Source organism: Zingiber officinale, chromosome 4B (genome assembly GCF_018446385.1).
Source record: "Zingiber officinale cultivar Zhangliang chromosome 4B, Zo_v1.1, whole genome shotgun sequence".
Classification (NCBI taxonomy): domain Eukaryota; kingdom Viridiplantae; phylum Streptophyta; class Magnoliopsida; order Zingiberales; family Zingiberaceae; genus Zingiber; species Zingiber officinale.
Genome location: NC_055993.1, coordinates 31,283,353 through 31,290,543, shown reverse-complemented (window position 1 = coordinate 31,290,543; position 7,191 = coordinate 31,283,353).

Genomic DNA, 7,191 nt, shown 5'->3' with positions numbered 1-7,191 from the left:
AATCAATCACGTTCTCAACTTAGACTTCTAAAATATATCTAAGTTGGACCAGCACCTATAGCCCCACTAAGCTTATCCTCACTGGATCTCTCTCCTCCAATGTTTACCTCCACTTACCTGCCAAACATCTGGTCTTGCTTAGTGTCTGATCAATCTGATCTACTAAGATTTACTTACAACACTGAGTTAACACAATAAATATAAAATAGTAAAGTAAAATAGTGTTAGTAGTATTAAGAATTTACAACACCTCCAGTTAGGACTAGTTACTCGGTAGACTTCTCACTTATCTAACCTCTAATTATAACTTATCGTTGTCTAACCTCCAGTTAGGACTAGTCACTTAGTAGACTTCTCATCTACCTAATATTCAATTAGGACTTATCTTTTCTTAACTTCTAATTATGACTAGTCACTTAATAGACTTTTTACCTGCCTAATCTTTGGTTAGGATTTACCCCTTGCTAGTCATCTAGTCTTGATCAGACTTCTCTCTTTCAAACATCAAGTCCTGTTTGGATTAACCCTTAGTCAACCTGACCTGATATTGGTATATTGTCAAACATCAAAACCCTAAAGGTCAATTGCACCAACAACTACAATGTGTATGAATGTCAATTAATAAGTCCATATTACAACATCTATAAAATCATAGTTGTTACAATGTGTATGTAGTGTCAACTAGTTAAGTCCAATTGTAGCATCTATGAAATTGTAGTTGTTACAATATGTATGCAGTGTCAACTAGTTAAGTGTTTATTGTAGCATCTATGATTTTATAATTACTATAATGTGTATGGAGTGTTACTGATCAAGTTCACATTATAGTAGTTACGGTTGCATAAGTGTTACAATGTGTATGAGGTGTCAACTGGTTAAGTCTACATTATTATAATAGCTATGAAATCATAACTACAATGTGTATGGAATGTCAACTAGTCAAGTTTACATTATAGTAGCTATGAAATAATAGTTGCTATAACTTAGTAGAAACTATAATTTCATAATTACTACAATGTGTATGGAGTGTCAATTGGTCAATTCTACATTGTATAACTAATACATGTAGCATATTGTGTTCTCAATTGTCAAGACTGGAAAGTTAGAAGTGCTAGTAGGACTAAGCTAGAATATTGTGTCCTTAAATATATATATTAACGTTCTATTTTATATTAGAGTCTTGAGCAATAGTGGGTGTCTTCCTCATCCACTAAGCAAAGCAACATCATTGTGAGCTAGAAATACAAAATGAATAGGAGGCCGCATTGTATTCCAATTCACAATTCGACCTTAAAATTACAACACAAGAGGAAGATTAATTGTTGTTTCAGCTAGTTGAGATAGCATATTGATCCTGTTTGGAATATGAGAAGACGGAACTGTCGGTGTGACGTGACTAGAATGTTGACTGCATCTCCATGACCTGGATGGTGAGTTGTCTTCTGTGTTGATCAAGTCATCAGAGGCCCTCTGGTCAACAGTGTTGGTGCAAACTGCACCAGAATCAAACCTGAGTTTTGATGTTGTCAAAGGTTCAAGTTAAGTCTTGTTATGATCTAACAAGTTGACTAAGTGTGCAGGATGTTTACTCAACCGGGAAAGTCCTAGCTGGAGGCTAGGCAGAAAAGTCTTAGCAGATCGTGGAACCCAGGTGAAAGTCCAAGTAGGTCAAGGGGAGATGAAGCTTGGCAGTGTGATCGAGAGGTCTGAAGGACCAAAGATCAAAGGAAAAGTCCTGGGGAGCCGATCAAGGCTGAGTGAGAAGTCCAAACTAGATCTGGAGGATCAAAGTTTGGCAGGTAGGTTGAGGTAAGTAAACTGGAGGAGCGACAGTGAGGTCGGGTTCCCGGAGGGAACAACCTTAGGTCGCTGATCCAACTAAAGAAACCGGGAAGGTTTCCAAGTTGAGATTAAGAACAGTTCTACTGTTCTTTTATTACTCATGCATTATTATACTGTTATGCTAACATCTGTGTTGCAAGGTGTTTTGTTATTCTAACACTGTTTTGCAGGTCTAGGCGGATCGGTCGACCGAACCAGAGGACCGGTCGACCGAACCAAGTAAGATCAACACAGAAGTCAGTCCAGATCAGAACTGAGCTAGGGTCCGGTCAAAGTTTGATCGGTCGACCGAAAAGTAAGATCGGTCGACCGAACCTGTTGACTCAGCAAGCCAGTTCATTAGCACCGAATCAGCAAGCAAAGGAAAGAAGGGCTGATTGGTCGACCGAACAAGAGGATCGGTCGACCGATCCAATCAGCATTTAATCAGCATTAAAGGGTGATCTTGGCAGATTTCAGCGAACAAGGAAAAACCTTGTTCGGTCGACCGATAAAAGGGTTCGGTTGACCGAACCATTGAAGGCCAGTTAATGCAGAATTTACGAGCCAGCGTCAGACTCCAGCTGTGGGTGATTGGAGCTGGTTCAGTCGACCGAACAGAGGGATCGGTCGACCGAACCTCAGTGCACCTATAAATTCAGGCTCGAGGTCAGAGGCCACAACAACTTTTCTGATCAACCCTTGTGCTCGTTTGCAATCTTTCCACGCTACAAGTCTTCATCAAATTTGCAAGCGACTTCATCCGATTGCCGACCGAGCTACGACTTAAATTCTGCAATTGTCGGTATAGCTTTATTTTTGTACTGCACTTTAATTCTGTAAGATAGTAGAAGTGTTACTACCTTACATATCTGTACTTGTACGATTCACTTCTTTCCGAGGAGTTCGGAAAGAAGGATTATAGTGTTTTGCCCATCGGTGCGGTCAAGGACCGCGGGCCTTCGAGTAGGAGTCGAGCTAGGCTTCGAACGAAGTAAACGATTGTGTCTCCTTTCTTATTTTCCGCTACACGATTCTGACTTAAAAAGAAAAGAATAGTTTTTAAAAAGAAGCGATATTCACCCCCTCCCTCTATCGCGCTACTCGATCCTATCAAACAGTACCTGCAGCTAGCGGCTAGGCTGCCCAGGTCCCTGGTACCTCGATGCTCGAGGCGGGTCCCATGAATATATAAGCAGTCGAATAATAGTAGAATAACAAAATAAATACAGGATGAGTACAACGACGTACCCTGGCCCTGGGGGCGCCCTCGGATGGATCGGTGAGTTGGTCATAATGCTGATCGAGTCATCGTAATCCAAAATGGTAGATGAATGTGTCAGCTGAGGAGCCGGATCTGCCTGCCTAGAGCTGAGCGTGACCTGGATCCGAAAAATGACATATCGGCCGAGAGGTAATAGCGGCACGTAGGCCGGGAGATGACATCGGCACGCAGGCCGGGATATAATATCAGCACACAAGCCGAAACACCACAAGGCGCTTAGGCTGAAACACAACAACGGGCTGCACTATGAGTGTAGCTCGGGATATGACACGCAAACTGGATCGACACAAGGGTTGGAACACGATAGTGACACAGAATTAGAATTGAGGCGAAGTCGGCGAGTGGATTGTCGACACATGGATTGCCAGGACGTGGAGGCTGCCGACAAGGGGTCTGCGGCGCAGTGGCTACCGGCGGAAGGGGATGCGGTGAGCGGTGGCTGCCAACAAAAGAGGCTGCGGCGTACAGTGGCTGCCGATGAAAGAAGTTGCGGCGCGCAGTGGCTACCGGCAAAAGAAGCTGCTGTGAGTGGTGGCTGCCGGCGAAAGAGGCTACGGAGCGCGGTAGCTGCTGGCGAAGGAAGCTGCGGCACGTGGTAGCTGTAGGCCCCTGGTGACGACGGAAAGGAGACGAGCCCTCTCCGGTGGTGGCGATCCAACCACAGAAGGAAGAAGGGGGTGACGCATGAGGAGAAAAGTGGTGGCCGGAGGCGTCTCTCAGCGAGCGGAGAGGGAGAGAGGAGAAGGAGAGATTGCGTGACGGCGACGACGAGAGACGCAGAAGAAGCTTTCTTCCCTGTTCATGCTGGTGGAGGAGGTGGCGTGAGGAGGCTGCGGTGCCGCTCAATAGTGTCCGCGTCGAGAAGGCCGAGGGTGTTTGCCAGTTAGAGGAGAGGGAGGGCAGCTATCTCACCGGTGACGAGAGAGGCGACGACGGCGTGTGTGCGACCAATGCCCCCCTTTCTTCCCCTGGCGGCGGAGAAACCCCCCACCCCCCTCTGCTGCCACACATGAACCGCGCCTCCTCAAGCCCTAAGCAGCCAAATGACAAAAATGCCCTCTATATCTCTATAATATCTCTTATGCTCCTCTGCTACATCTGCATCACAAGCCTCCCCTTCAAGCCTAGTCAAAGGAGGTGTGAGTCTGACTGACTGGATAGTCTATCGTAAAGGCTGAATCACTCTCGATAACTGAGTAAAATCGTTGAACCCATCGTATAATGTCACGTAAACCGTCGCTATAGTAATGGTGTCACATGAGATGGTAACAGTGCCGAGCGGACTATGAAAAATAGTACCAAGTCGATAATCGGACAGATGCAGAGCGAGCTGCTAGACGTTAAGTGAGCGACGAGTAAAATGATAGTTGACTGAGTGACAAGTGGGCTGCCGGGCACACGACCGAGAGGATGTCGACCGGACAATCGGAAGGACACCGATCAGGAGGAGAGATGCTGGGCAAGGGTTGCCAAGCGCGCGACCGCGGAGATGCTGACCGATGGATCGGGAGAATGCCAAGAGGGCCACCGAAAACCGTCAACCGAATAACCGTAAAATGAGACCGGACGACCCAAATGTCGATCGGGTGACCGTAAAATGCCGACTATGCGATCACAAGGATGTCAGAAACTACAAGCGAGTGGCTAAGCGGGCGATCAAGAGATAGGGATCGTGCGGCGATGAAAGTGCCGACCGAGCGTCTGAGAGAATGTTGGCCAGTCGCTCGTAACCTATTGACCAAGCCATCTAGAGAATGTGGAGCGTCAACCAAGTAGTTCAAGTGTGTGGCCGAACGGACAGCTGAGCGATACCAGTCGGATGACTACGAGAGTGCTGAACGAGCGGCCCAAAGAATGTCGACCGGACAATCATAAAATGTTGGCCCGACAATCGAGTAGTACTGAGTGGGATGATGCCGAGTGGGATAGGATCTCGAGAGCGAAAAACACGACGTCGGTGTCCCGAGTGGGTGTGAGGCTCATGTGACCGAAGGGCATGGAACCAGCAGGATACCGTGGTCTGAAACCAGTGAAGATACTTCAGTCCTAGACCAGTGGTGATATGATTGTCCGAGATCAGTGGAGATACTCCTGTCCGAGATCATTGGAGATAGCTCGACCACGAATGGGGGAGATGAATGCTCTGACAAGCTGGTCTGTGACCAGTTGAGACTGCTTGACCCCGAATGGGGGAGATAGGAGATCCGATATTATGATATGCGACCAGTGAAGACTGCTCGGCCCCGAACGCGGGAGATAGGAGATTTGATATACTGGTCCGCGACCAGTGAAGACCGCTCAAGCCCGAACGAGGGAGATAGGAGATCAGACATGCTAGTCCGCGACTACTGAAGACCGCTCGACCCTGAACGAGGGAGATAAGAGAATCTACTAAGCTGGTCCCCGACCAATGAAGACCGCTCGACCCCGAACAGGGGAGATAGGAGATCAGATATGCTGGTCCGCAGCCAGTGACGACCTCTCGACCCCGAATGAGGGAGATAAGAGAATCTACTAAGTTGGTCCCCGACCAGTGAAGACCGCTCGACCCCGAAAGGGGGAGATAGAAGATCAGATATGTTGGTTTGTGACCAGTAAAGACTGCTCGAGACCGAATCGGGGAGATAAGAGAATCTACTAAGTTGATCCCCGACCACTGAAGACCGCTCGACCCCGAACGGGCGAGATAAGAGAATCTACTAAGTTGGTCCCCGATCAGTGAAGACCGCTCGACCTCGAATGGGGGAGATAGGAGATCTGATATGCTAGTCCGCAACCAGTGAGGATTGCTCGACCCCAAATGGGGGAGATAGGGGTTTAAGGTTGCCACTCGACCGTCGGTGGAGACATGGGTTTAATGTCGTCGCTCGACGATTGGTGGAGACCTTGGTTTAACGTCGCCGCTCGATGGTTGGTGGAGACCTTGGTTTAACGTCGTCGCTCGACTTCTAGAGCCCGTGGCTCTAATATAACTCAAACTCGTCCGATCGGCACGAGAGTCTTTGACTCAAGGGTTTATAGTCGCCGCTCAACTTCTAGAGCACATGACTCTAATATAACTCAAACCCAGTCGATTGGCACGTGAGTCTCTGATTCAAGGGTTTATAGTCGTCGCTCGACTTCTAGAGCTTGTGACTCTAATATAACTCAAACCCGACCAATCGACACGGGAGTTTTTGACTCAAGGGTTTATAGTCATTGCTCGACTTCTAGAGCTCGTGGCTCTAATATAATTCAAACTCTACCGATCGGCATGGGAGTCTCTGACTCAAGGGTTTATAGTCGCCGCTCGACTTCTAGAGCCCGTGGCTCTAATATAACTCAAACCCTGTCGATCGGCAAAAGAGTCTCTGACTCAAGGGTTTATAGTCATCGCTCGACTTCTAGAGCCCATGACTCTAATATAACTCAAACCCGACCGATCAGCACGGGTGTTTCTGACTCAAGGGTTTATAGTCGCCGCTCGACCTCTAGAGCCTTGCTCTAATATAACTCAAACCCAACTGATCGGCATGAGAGTCTCTGACTCAAGGATTTATAGTCGCCGCTCGACTTCTAGAGCCCATTGCTCTAATATAACTCAAACCCGATTGATCGGCATGGGAGTCTCTAACTCAAGGGTTTATAGTCGTCGCTCGACTTCTAGAGCCCGTGGCTCTAATATAACTCAAACCCGACCGATCGGCATGGGAGTCTTTGACTCAAGGGTTTATAGTCGCCGCTCGACTTATAGAGCCCTTGACTCTAATATAACTCAAACCCTGCCGATCAGCATGAGAGTCTCTGACTCAAGGGTTTATAGTCGTCGCTCGACTTCTAGAGCCCGTGGCTCTAATATAACTCAAACCCTGTCGATCGGCATGGGAGTCTCTGACTCAAGAGTTTATAGTCGCCGCTCGACTTCTAGAGCCCGTGACTCTAATATAACTCAAACCCGGCCGATCGGCATAGAAGTCTCTGACTCAAGGGTTTATAGTCGCCGCTCGACTTCTAGAGCCCGTGGCTTTAATATAACTCAAACCCGGTCGATCGGCACAAGAGTCTCTAACTCAAGGGTTTATAGTCGTCGCTCGACTTCTAGAGCC